We start from the raw sequence: 12,785 nt of genomic DNA, 5'->3' as shown, positions 1-12,785 counted from the left end.
GGGATTTATGGTGGGGGGTGTGGTTGTTGTTGGTATCTCTGGGTTTATTGTGGATGGTGCTATTGTGGGCTGGGTATGATTTACAATAATCGTAGACTCCAGAAGAATGGTGTGGCTTGGCAGGCCATCTGTTTCTTTGGGGGGATATTGTTTGTCTCTAACTTCCAGGATCATTTGTTGCATCTCCCTCATGTTCTTGCATATTTTTGACAGCATACTGCTTTTGTTACGTTTTCCCGCTCCTTCTATGGACTTCCTCTTCTTTGTGGGTGTAGGGTTGCCCTGCAGTTCAGGTGGCATGGGTAAACCCTCTTTAGGTAGGCCGTATACATTTTCCCTTACCCAGGCCCAACCGTAGTGTTCTGCTGCCTCAATGGCTGCGTGTAGATGGGGGAATTTTGGCTTTGGTGGTGAGCTTGTTGTTTCCTTGTTTTTTTCTCTTGGACACCATCAGCCTGTTTTAAAAAGGAAACCATTTTTTTTCTATTTTTATGTTTGGTAATAAATGAATTGCCAGTAATGGCCTGAGCATGGAGGTAACTGCATTGCTGTAATATCGGTGTCACCCATGTCTGGGTAACTGATGATGGTCAGACCTGCTGTTTACTCCTAACAGCTGATCAAAATGTCTAGTGTGAGATGCTTTTACCCCGTTTTTAACAAGGTTTGATAACTTTACCTTTCCGGGCACCTGTCAATTGCTTCCTGACTGCACCCCGAAAGTTGTTTTAGCATGTATGTTGCATAAACATGTTGTGGTCTAAATAACAATTTTCAGTTGTGCTGGCTTCGTAGTTCCTTTAACTAGTTGGATGCTGGTTTTATTGCTTTTCCTGCCCTGCCCCTACAATTCTATGTCCTCATTGCACGCAAACATTGTAATGTTTAAAAAAAACTCTGTTTTTGTTTCTTAATTGTAACAGAAAAAGGGCCCAATGCTTTGTGCAATTCAAACAACACATGGTTCACAACACGCTTTCCCTCGGAATTGTGTTCTTTGGAAATACGCCTCTGTGTCTGCATTGTTGCTCCGTGTTTGCTTGCTTCCAATAGAATGTTTATTTAAGCAGCGGAACGTTCGGATCGTTGCTGCACAACCCGGCTTGGTGGCTCACTTACTTGAAATAATGGATGGAAGCCGCCCGCGCCGCGTTGCTCTTCTGTTTTTCCTCCATCTGTTCGCTCGACTGCTGGCCTGCCATGTCTCCTGGAAGGGGAAAAAATACTCGATGTTCTAGGCGTCTTCCGCTTCGCCGTGAACGATTTTCGGATAGGACTATGTCCGGGAAGAAAACGAAGACAATACGGTTGTAGCGAACTGCAGAAAGGAGACACCCCAAAGGTAACAGAGAAAGTGGGTTGTTCCAAGATGCTAAGTTAAAAGCAAAACTTCGAGGAAAGAAAAGTGTGGAAGACGCTGAGTGAACAGCGAACCTCCTGACTGTTTGGGTCCCATTTCAAGAACCACAAATAGTTTGTGATTCTTTGTGAGCTGACAGCTCTTTTCATAAGACCCAGGGGTAGCCCTGGGTCTTTGATGTATGTCTATGGGGGCTGAGGCCCAGCCCCCAGGCCGGCTGCAGCCGACTGTCTGTGCCCCCGGGGGGGGCGATCATTGTGACCTCCATGCCTGCCCAGTAACTTCCTCAGAGTGCTTAGCACTTTGTTGTTTTGTGGAAGGGTGAGGTGACTGTTCACACCTCACCCTTCCCTTGTTTTGTTGGTGGTAGAGACTGTGGGCCTCATTACAACTCAGGCGTTAAGGGTTAACGCCACCGTTAACCCTTAACGCCTGATTCTGATTTTAACGCCTGCTTTTAGCAGGCGTTAAAATCCATGGCGCTAACCTGCCATGGTGCTAATTATGCCGCCGTAATTTACGGCGGCGTAATTAGCGCCTTCCCCACTCCCATTATGCCCTATGGGGCAAAAATGGGAATGGGGAAGGGAAAATGGGAAATGGGGATTTACCGCCCCACTCACCTTGGAATGGGGCGGTAAATCCGCCATCCACCATGGTGTAAACGGCGTAATTAGCACCATGGCAGGTTAGCGCCATGGATTTTAACGCCTGCTAAAAGCAGGCGTTAAAATCAGAATCAGGCGTTAAGGGTTAACGGTGGCGTTAAACGGAGTTTACACCATGGTGGTAAAGTTGGTGCACTTAGCACCAAGGTTGTAATGAGGCCCTGTGTGTCTCTGTGGTAAGTGGAGGAGAGGGCAGGCCTGGGATGGAAAAAGGGGGGGCTGCCCTTCTCCTGAGCCTAGCTGGATGGTGTCAGCAGCTACCCTGCCTCGCTTTCGGAGGCCCTGCAGCATTGCCCACAATATATTGTAATACGAACAAACCCCAACATTGTACACAAGCGAAAAAACATGTTTATGTGTTGGTACCATAGTTGGCTGAACGGAACGCGTGTTTAAAAAAAAACGTAATGCCTGCATAAATTCTCTGCCCCAAAATGTCATAAAGTGCCCACACCATAAACATAACGTAAACAATGGAATGCATTAACAAAAGCTATACAACAATAAACTACAAGTTGTGCTTGGCACGCCGGTGAATTGTGGCCCCGCGTTGCTGTGCGTCACCCTGCTTCCAAAATGAGCGCCATTGTGCATTTTTAAAGAACGTTCATTCAAAAACCCTGGTCAAAACTACTAGTTGGATAGGAAGTAACTCATCCAACTGGATGGGTAGGCCGTAAATCAGCCGACTGGCCCCACCTTGGCCCTCAAGTGGCCCAGGTTGAACGATAAAAAAAGGCCACACAAACATTTTAAATTGTGGCCCAGCAATACCCCTTCACCTCTTTGCCATCGCCGCACAAACTCGCCATCGTGTGCCCCCTTTTTTTCCTCACAATGCCCTTCAATGATTTCCCCAGCGTCTACGCAAGTCCTTGAACAAACATCCCCAATGAACAAAGTAATGCAGCGCCCAAATCCGCCTTACACGGCATCCCCCTGCTTCCACCTTAAGCGTGCAATTCCCTACATTTACACACATCAAACGCTGCGCAATATCCGCGAACCGATCCACCCCATGCTGCCTCTACCAATGCGAACCCTTGTCTCATCATTCACCACACGGGGGGCACTCGCCTGGTTTAGACAAAAAAACTGAAAACCGCAAATTCAACCTGGCCCTCCGGCACCTTCCGCCAGCAACAAACACACACGGGGATGGCAACACTGTGCCTGCCTCCAATAATGCTGCAATAATGCCGAGTGACATTCCTCCACTCCCAGGGCTTCGAAGTGTGCCTGATCAGTTTTACAACGAGTAGACTCAACTATTTTTGCCAACCACAATGGGAGGGTGATGAAGTAAACAAAACGGCCCACTAAGCATTACAAAGGCAGAATGAAAGGAACTAAACCAAATGTAAAGTACTATAGTTTGGGAATCTGGTCATTTGAAAAAAAGCATTTAAAAAACAAGATCCACAGGGTTGTTAACGCATGCGTATTATAGAGGTGAGTAGTATTCATCCCTGAACATTCCTGTATTAACACACTAGCACGCGTCATGGTGGCCGTGAAACAAAACTTGCTCGCATAACTTCTTTCATAATATCGAACGAACAGTGCAATAATGAAAGAGGCATATTACTGAAAATAGTAGGCGCGATGGGGCGGACCACAAAGGACACCAAATATAAGCCACGAGCCAGCGGCATGGCGGCCGTGAAAACAAACCCTGCTTGCATACATTCCATCCCAATCTCGCCGAAAAGTACAAACATGAAAAAAACAATGCCTGGGGGGGGAGGGGGGCACGCAGACCCAACGGGAAACAACATGTACAGCACCACAGCCCGCCGACAAGAATCATGCTTGCATCCCCCGCCCTTGGGCACAGCAGCCCATTGCAGGCGGTCGAGGCCCGTATTCATACCCCCAAGAACTGGCAATGCCAGGCGCGATAAGAGGGTTAAACTCAGGAGCTCAAGGCACAAGATGGAATTCAGGTAGGGGGGAGGAGGGGTGTGGCTGCAAACAGAGGCTGGGCTGCACAGTTCCCCCTGCCTTATATATGACCCCCAAGCCCAGCTGGATGGCCCAGTAATGGCCCCTTCCTCCCAAGGAGGAGGCAAGAAGGGAGTGGCCCACTTTGCAGGTACGATTCTAAAGGTGGCTGAAACTGACACCTAATGTTCAGCAGTATTGTACTTCAGGGAATATATCTGGCCGGGGACATCAGTTTGTGGAGTCCTGTCTCAATGTCAATATTTTGGGGACTGCTTAGCTCCGACCCACTATGGAGTGCAGGCTGCATCTCAGAAGAGTCTGCAATGGAGACTGAATACAGAAACAGCTAAAGCCCCACATGCAGTTTAGCAGCTGTCCAAATGTATGTATATGTCTTGCAATTTACAAAGTTGTTTTTGTTAGGGTGAGTATTGTGACTTACGAAAACAACATAATCCAACTTCATTATCCGTTCAAAAGCGTTTCTTGCTGAATCACAATCAGACATGTTTAAAATTACAGCTGTAAGCATTTCTATGCTCCCATAATGCTCTTTGCTTTCATTAAAATCACCAGGCGTGAGTTCTATGAAGAGATACTGACTGTGTGGTATGACTTGGCCACATGCCTCAGGTCTGCCCACTCCTACACATTAACCCACCACTCCAAGGAGGAGAGTGTTCCCTGAGTAAATTGTTTCCATTTCCAGCACTGCCTTCCATCTGTACACATATGCGCCCAGATGCCCATGGGCGTAATTTTAGGGGGGGGCAGGGGTGTTTGACCCCCCCAACTTTCCTGGCACACCATTTTGTCCCCATTCATTTGGCTAGGGCACCTTTTCTTCAGATGTCATGTCCTCCCCAACATTTTCAGCAAAGGTACCCCACTGCAGATGCCCCAGGGCTTGGTGTGCTCTACAAATAAACAAAATACAAATTGCACATAAAAACAAACCCCCACACAGTTACTGGGCGTTTCTTGCTTTTCCCACTTTCTCCTTCTCTTCCCACTAACCTAACTCACGCAAACCTTTTTCAGGACCGCCATGTTAGTGCGTAAAGACCATGCAGGTTACAGTGAATGTTGAGGTATAAATCCCAATTGCAAAATGTAACATGTCTGTCACATCAGAAAGAGCAACAGAGACACGCGAGATGCCCAGCCCAATCCTGCAGGAAAGGGCGGAGCCAGCCACAACATTTTGGGGAGGGCTGGGTGGCAGTTTTGAAAACTGCTAGTGAGATGGGACAAACAACCTATTGTGCTACTGATTAGCCCCTGATCCCCCGCTGTCCTAACACCCCAGGAGGCTGAGTAGATATTACGTGTTAATCTGGCCTGTTAGATCCATCTTTCACTCCAACTCACCAGAGGCATAGCCATGATTCTGTAACAAGTGGGGCCTGGAACTAATGTAGTAGGGCTCCCAGGAAGAAGAGCCTACAGAAGGAAGGTCACTTGTTCTGCTCCCAGCCAAATGCACAAGAGGGACAGAGTAGTGAGGGAGGACAAACCAATCAAGGGGGGAGGAGGGTTGTCCCCTTGAGAAACGTTTTTAATAATGGGCTAAAATAGTGAATTTTTCAGTACACTTTCTGTGATAAATTAGGTAAAAAGAAACACAGTTTTCAGTGGGTTTTGCAGTGTAAGACATAAAAAGTCCATTAGATGCCAGGCCATCAACAATGCATAGGAGCATTTTCAAACACATTTTCATAATGCCTTTGCCCACTATATGCCAGTACTCTGTAAGTGAGAAAAAGCATGTTCATATTGATTGCCCAGCTATGTCAATTCTGATGCACCTATTTATGCCAGATTTCCCACATAGGAAAATACTCATGTTTGCTTTGTCCATATTGCCAGTAAGGATACTATAACACAGCATGCTTATGCTGGCTCTGCCAATGCATGCCAGTATCCCCATGTAAGAACATACTCCTGTTTGCTTTGCCTTAATGTCAGTGAAAAAAAAAGCCATGCCACAGTAAGAAAACATATTGTGGCAAGCTACACAAATCCCCCACTTCCCATATAAGAACTCTCATCATTTTGTATTTTCTCCCTCACGGCAGTAATACATGTCATGCCACAGTAACAAACATTGCCTTGCAGGCTTCATGAATGCCCCCACCCCAATGTAAGAATACTTATGTTGCCTCTGGCCTTAAAACCAGTAATAAACTGGAATGCCACAGTAAGAAAACATGCTCTTGCTGGCTAGCCAATAAGATAGTTCAGTGGGCTTAGTTCATGCTGTTGTAATCTGAGTGTGATTCACAGGTTCAAATCCTGGCAAGGCCAACTCAGCCTTTCACACTTCAAAGTGCCCTCCCTGATCTCTACCCTCCTCTACGGAACTTGAACTATTATGTTGCTTTTGCACCCTGTTACCTCTCTCTTACTCTCTACTGTATTGTGTTTTCCCTGCTCACCAAGGTGTACCAGTGCCGTGATACTTACAGGTTTGTGCACTGTCAATACATGCAATACATAAATCAATAAATAAATAAAGCTCATTAAATGAGTGCAAACTTTGATTGGGTGATACATTTTATGTAAATATGTTCTTTGTACAGCGCTTTGGTAATAGCGCTATATACATGACATAGTATCATTACACAAATCTCCCCATATAAGAACAGTTATGTTGCACTCATCATGTTATATTCCCCCATGTTAGAATATGTATGTTGCCTTTGACCTTAACACCAGTAAAATTAAGAGCCAAGTCAAAATAAGGAAACATGCCGTCCCCATGTAAGAACACTCATGTTGGCTTTGCCCTTAATGCGAGTACAATATTCCATGCCACAAAAAGTCCCAGCCAGGCCAGCCCCACTGTAGTATTTCACCCAACCCCCATCCAACCCCACCATCACATAAGACACTCAAGTTGGCTTTCTTTTGACCAAAAATGTCAGTAAAACATGCCATGCCCTTGTCAGAAAATATACATGCTCCAATCTCGCCCCAGGTCCCAGCGTGCAATCAGGGCACACACTCGATGTCTTGATCTCCTCTGACCTCCCCCTCTCCATCCCTCTGAACACTCCTCTCTCCTGGAGCGATCACTCCCTCCTCTTCTCTCATCTCTCCCTCTCTTCCCCCCAAGCCAAGCCTACCCCAACACTGCCACCTACCTTCTTGGACATCCGGCCCATGAAGCGTGTGTCAAATAAGGCTTTTGCTGACACTTTCTCTCCTCCCCCTCAACCTCTGTCTGTCTCACATCCTGACACAGCCCTCTCTCTGGTCTACTCTTCAATTTCTGATACTCTTGATGCGCTTGCCCCTGTCATGAGGATCAGTTTGAAGCCCAAAGCCAAGTGCAATTCCTGGTATGACTCTGACATAGCTACACTCAAACCTAAGTGTAGGGCTGCTTAGAGGAAACGGAGGGCTTCCTGTTCATCCTCTGACACACTGGCATGTCGCCTTATACAAAGGCAATACCGACTCTCTGTCCTCACCAAGAAGAGAGTTCATATTCAAGCTCGTGTCTCTGCAGCATCTAACAACTCGGCCGAGCTCTTTAAAATCTGCAAGGAGCTGGTCAACCCTGCTGTAGTCTCTACCCCTCCTGTTGCCTCCGAGGCTCTTTGCAATGCCCTTGCCTCTCACTTCATTTCACAAACCCAGGACATCCTGTCCTCCCTCTCCGCCCCTATCCTTCCTCTCCCCTCTCCATCTGTGCTGCTGACCCTCCTTTAGCCACCCTCCAGCATCCTTCTCGTCCTTTCCTCTTTTCTCCTCTGACAAAGTCGTTAGACAAGTCCGATCTATGAAAGCCTTGTCAAAACAGGTTAATTCCTGTTCCTCTAAAATCATCAAGGACCACATTGACACCCTCGCTCCGGCCCTTGCTGATTTTTGCAACCACTCCTTTGCCTCAAGATTCTTCCCCTCCCCTCTGAAGCACGCCCTTGTGCATCCTCTTCTCAAGAAACCCACAGCTGATCCTTCTTGTCCAGCTAACTATCACCCAATTTCCATTACTCCCTTTCTGGGCAAACTCCTGGAAAAGTTGGCCATCTCTCAGCTTAACCTTCATTCCAATTCCGTTGGCTGTCTCCATGCCCACCAGTCTGGCTTCAGAACTGCCAGAAGCACGGAAACTGCTCTCCTGAACTTCTGTGAAGATCTGCTCTCCAACCTTGACTCTAACATCCCCTCTCTCCTCATCCTCCTCGATCTCTCTTCTGCATTCGACACGGTTAACCAAACCATCCGGCTGAACTGTCTCTGTGAAAACCTGGGTATCACTGATCAGACTCTGGCCTGGCTGACCTCTTTCCTTTCTGATCGACCCTCCCAGGTCCAACTTGGGTCCTTCCTATCATTATCTTCCTCTCTAAGTGTGGTGTTCCCCAGGGGTCCAACCTCTCGCCCTAGCTTTTCAACCAATACCTGGCAACTCTCGCCCACTGCATTGCCATTTTCTGCTCACATTTCCAGTGCTATGCTGATGACACTCAACCCATTGTCAGGCTGCCCTTGGCCACCTCCTCTCCCTCTCTCATCTCTGATTGCCTAACTGCCATTCAAGATTGGTGTGCCGCCAATGATCTTTGTCTGAATACCAGCAAGACTGAGATCCTCCTCATCGGCACACCTTCACCATCCTTTCCCCTCACTTTCTGGCTGGCTTCCCTTGGCCCTACTCCTATCCCCACCTGTGAGGCTAAGAACCTCGGGGTCATCTTTGACTCCACCCTTTCCTTCTCCGCTCACATCTCTGAGGTCTCTTAAAAGTCAAAATTCTGACTGAACCTCCTCAGAGGTACTCTGCCTTTCCTCTCCTTCCCGCAGAAGCTCATGGTATCCCAAGTTCTGGTTCTCTCTAGGTTGGACTCTTGTAACAGCCTCTTTCTAAATCTACCTGCTTCTACTCTCCGCCCTCTGCAACTAATCCAGAATAAGACTGCAAGACTTGTCCTTAGCCTCAAGCCCTGGAATCGTATCTCTCCAGCTCTGAAATCTCTCCATTGGCTCCCAGTGGATGCAAGGATTAAATTCAAACCCTCTGCATTGTCCACAAGGCTTTCTGGGGCCTGGGTCCAAACTACCTTCAGCTATCCCTCTGCAAATACCTCCCCTCTCAAGTTCTTTGCTCCTCTACCTCTAACTCCATCAGGGTCAGTCGTTTTTCAAAGAAATGAGCGGAGGGTAGATCTCTGTCTTCGGCTGGGGCCTCTCTCAGGAACAGCCTCCCTGCCACTCTAAAACTTGAGGAGAATCATCTCCTGTTCCGGAAGCACCTCAAGACCTTCCTCTTTGCTTCTGCCTTCGCTCCCCCTGTCCCCTGCTGATCTGTTCTCTCTTTGCACCGTGCACCTGGCCACCCTCTGTCCTCCAGGCCCAGGTACCTGCTCACCCTACCACCCTCGTGCACTGCCTTCGGGCCACCCCTTACACTGGGGTCTGTATCTGTACCCATACCGCCCCCCCTTTTTCTTCCTGCACTTATCAGACCTACACCGTCTGCTGCCTTAAACCTAGCACTTGCAAATTGCTGGCTGCACTGCCACTGTTTTTTGCCTTTATTATTTATTTATTATTGATCTGTTTCTCCTCTGCTTCGCACTTTCCAATTCTCCCCCTTCCATGCACTTTCCCCCTCCCCCTCTCCCATGCACTTGCGCGGTCTCAATGTCACTGGGCTGAGTAAGATCGCTGTTTTGTTCTCCCCTGTTCCCTTTCCTTGCCTTGTTGCGCTCTGAAACACTTGTGTATGAGCGCGATAGAAATAAAATATCAATATCAATACACACAAATACACACAGATATATAGACACATGCAGACATATTCACCCACTAGTCATGCACCCACTCAGCTGATCTGTCATTTACAGGAACACCTGCACCATTTAGACTGTGCGCTCATTAACACCATTCACACTGCATTCATTTATAGGTATGCACTTGCAGACACCTGCACTTACACACTCCCTCACATGCATGACGCATACATTCATACAGTCATGCATACAGTTACCCTTTAGCGGGTACAGGAGGGGGGTGTACAACTGATAATCCCCTTGGCAGCCTTTTGTCCTCTGGCTCTACCTCAATGCCTGTTTTCTCAACTGGAAAGCCGGTGTATTTGCTTAAGTACATACACCGCTTTCCAGGTGAGAAATGTGACAGGTTATAGCGGTCTGAAGCCTGGACTGGACATAAAAGCAGAGTGATGTCTGCTGCGTAAAAGTGTGTGTGTGTGGGGGGGGGTCTTTAGCCCTCCCAAGCCCATGTCTGCCGCCGCCCCTGCCTGCAGGTCTGCCATAGAAATCTGGAAATGTGGTCTCTTCTACTCCGTAATTTCACACGGATGGCAGCCCGCGCCCACTCACAGCGCGCCTGCGTCCCACCTTTCTGTGCGCGTGGCCGAGCTCGCCCTACAGAATGCACAGTCTGCCTCAGAGAGGGAGGATGCGCGGGCAGCTCATTCATCAATGTGTCAACGTGTCAGGCTGCAACCGAGCTGGCACAGCACGGCTTCCAGAGCACAGCCGTGGCGGGAGTCCGGCAATTTTCCTGTCCCGTGAGCCGGAGTGGGCGTCTGTTGCTCTGGGTGCCCCGCTGACTGCCTCCCTGGGTACAGTCCTGACCTGCATCATTAAGCTCAATTATTGAGGTTTGTACCACAAGTAAATGCAATCTACGGCTGCAGACCTTGCCTGGCGAGCAAACTTGGTATAGCTTGGTCTTTACTTCTGCACACTTGCCACCTGGTATGCCTGCTCGTGTGTTCATTAGGTGTCAATTACCACTAAAACTCCCAGAATCCATCAGTTTGCGTTATGGCATCCCGACCTGGATATGCAGTGTCTGTTTGAAACGGAGCACTAGTGTTACCATATCCTTTGCTGCGCCCAGCTCTTTGCAGGACATATGTCCGAAGCGGGATGCAGCGTTAAATGGGCTGCAGGGCTTTTAAAGGTAAAGTGCACACAGTAAGGGAATGGGCACACACTACATTACTCAAAGCATAGCTGTCTGTGCAAAGAAGGGGACCGGAACTTCAGTGTTACAATAGAAAGTCTCAAACATGTGCCCCCGCCAAGTGTAGGGTCGCCTGGAGAGTCAAGGGTATACTGGGTCGTCCAGAATAGGTTGCATACGAAATTATGTAGTGGTGTAGTAGAGTAGTAGTGTGGTGGAGTAAAGTAGTGTTGTGGTGGAGTAGAGTAGTAGTGTGGTGGAGTAGGCACATCCACGTGGTTATAGGACAGTAAGAAAAGTTGTCAAAAAGGCAAATAAATTTGGAAGTTGTTTGCTTGGAAGCCCACTTTTTTATTGAGTCAGTAGCCACTTGTACGTTTGCTGTCGTATGTTTGTATGTGCTCTGCTTTATGAGTCCTTATGACTTTTAAAGCAAGGCTACCCCAAAGGTGCCGCATAGTATCCCAAAGAGAGTAGACCCCGATCGTTGTCAGTATTTTGCCTAGCTCTTTGGCTGCTTTTTGTAATATGGTTCCATAGGGGTGAGTCAATTCCACTTTACTGGGTGCTTTTTGACTCCCTCCTCAATTTCACAAAAGGGTTTTTGACAATTAAATACAAAACAAAAATAATTATTATGGTAACCATGCCAGGTTCTTTTGCTTGCTTTTTAAAGAGCTTTTGCATTCAGAATTCTGACATACAACCCCTCCCAAAATGTTGTTGGGGTCCCTAGAGAAGTAAGAAGTGCTTTTCCATCTGTATTTTCTTGGGCAGGGCTTCAACATGCCCAGGCTCCCTATGCGCTGCGTAAATTCCAGACACACACTGGCGCAGCAAACACCTCTCTCTCCTTCCGGCGCTGCACCTCACAATAAATTCAGTCCAATTGTACACATAGCTCCTTCAACGTCATAACCCCTGGCAGGAGGCACTATTCAAATGCAAGATAACATAAGATATGGACCAGGTGGCAGGAGTGAGGGGTGGATGAGAAAATTCTAGAGTGGGAGAGAGGAGCATATCACGGGTATTTGCTTGGCAACTGAGGCTCCTTTCTAGTCTTCCATTGGTCATCTTTTAACTAGAGCAGAACTGCGAGCAAAGGGTGAAAGGTGGGGAGCGCCAATCTGAGCCGACACTGAGCTTGGACTCAAATCGTGAGGGCATTTTCCATACTAAGACTCTCAAAGTTGTACATTCCTGTCATTTGGTTACAATAAATTATCACTGTTTCTTATAAAATATATATTTGTTGCAATTCAACTCCCCAAAGTGTTTGGGTCCGCCTCCAGGAGCCATGCACCCATCCCCCATGCACCCAATGATAATGCACCATATTCGTATGCTCTCCCTCATTTACACTTTGACGTACTTTTATCGAAATGAAAAAGCATTCAAAAATGGCCGCCAGGGAAACTGAAACGCTATAGCTAAAAAACAGCAATAATGGTGAACACTGCCCTTTACACACATAGCTTAACATAACCTAACACATATAAAACTCATAAATGAATACTGAAGTGAAATACCTGGGAGGATGGGTAAAGGTAGGAGGAATGTGCCTGCAATGCAAGGACTGTCCGGAATGTTCGCAATGCCTTCCCCCTTGCTTGCAGGCGGTTATCTCGTGGGAGCTCTGAGGATTTCCAGAATGCACTTGCTCATGATTGACTTGGTAATAAAAAGATAAATGGCTTCTTGAAGGAAATCCATCTGCATCCACTGATATTCAAATATTTTTAGGATGCACCTTTTGTTGGCTCCTGCTGGTGGCTTTCGTCTCTGTGTTTTGTGCTCAAATCCTCATCTTTGAAGTTGCAAATACACGATCCTGCCACAGCCCGGATTAGTGGGTGTTG

Source organism: Ambystoma mexicanum, chromosome 3q (genome assembly GCF_040938575.1).
Source record: "Ambystoma mexicanum isolate Mex_15411 chromosome 3q, UKY_AmexF1_1, whole genome shotgun sequence".
Taxonomy (NCBI): Eukaryota; Metazoa; Chordata; class Amphibia; order Caudata; family Ambystomatidae; genus Ambystoma; species Ambystoma mexicanum.
This window is presented reverse-complemented; position numbering follows the sequence as displayed.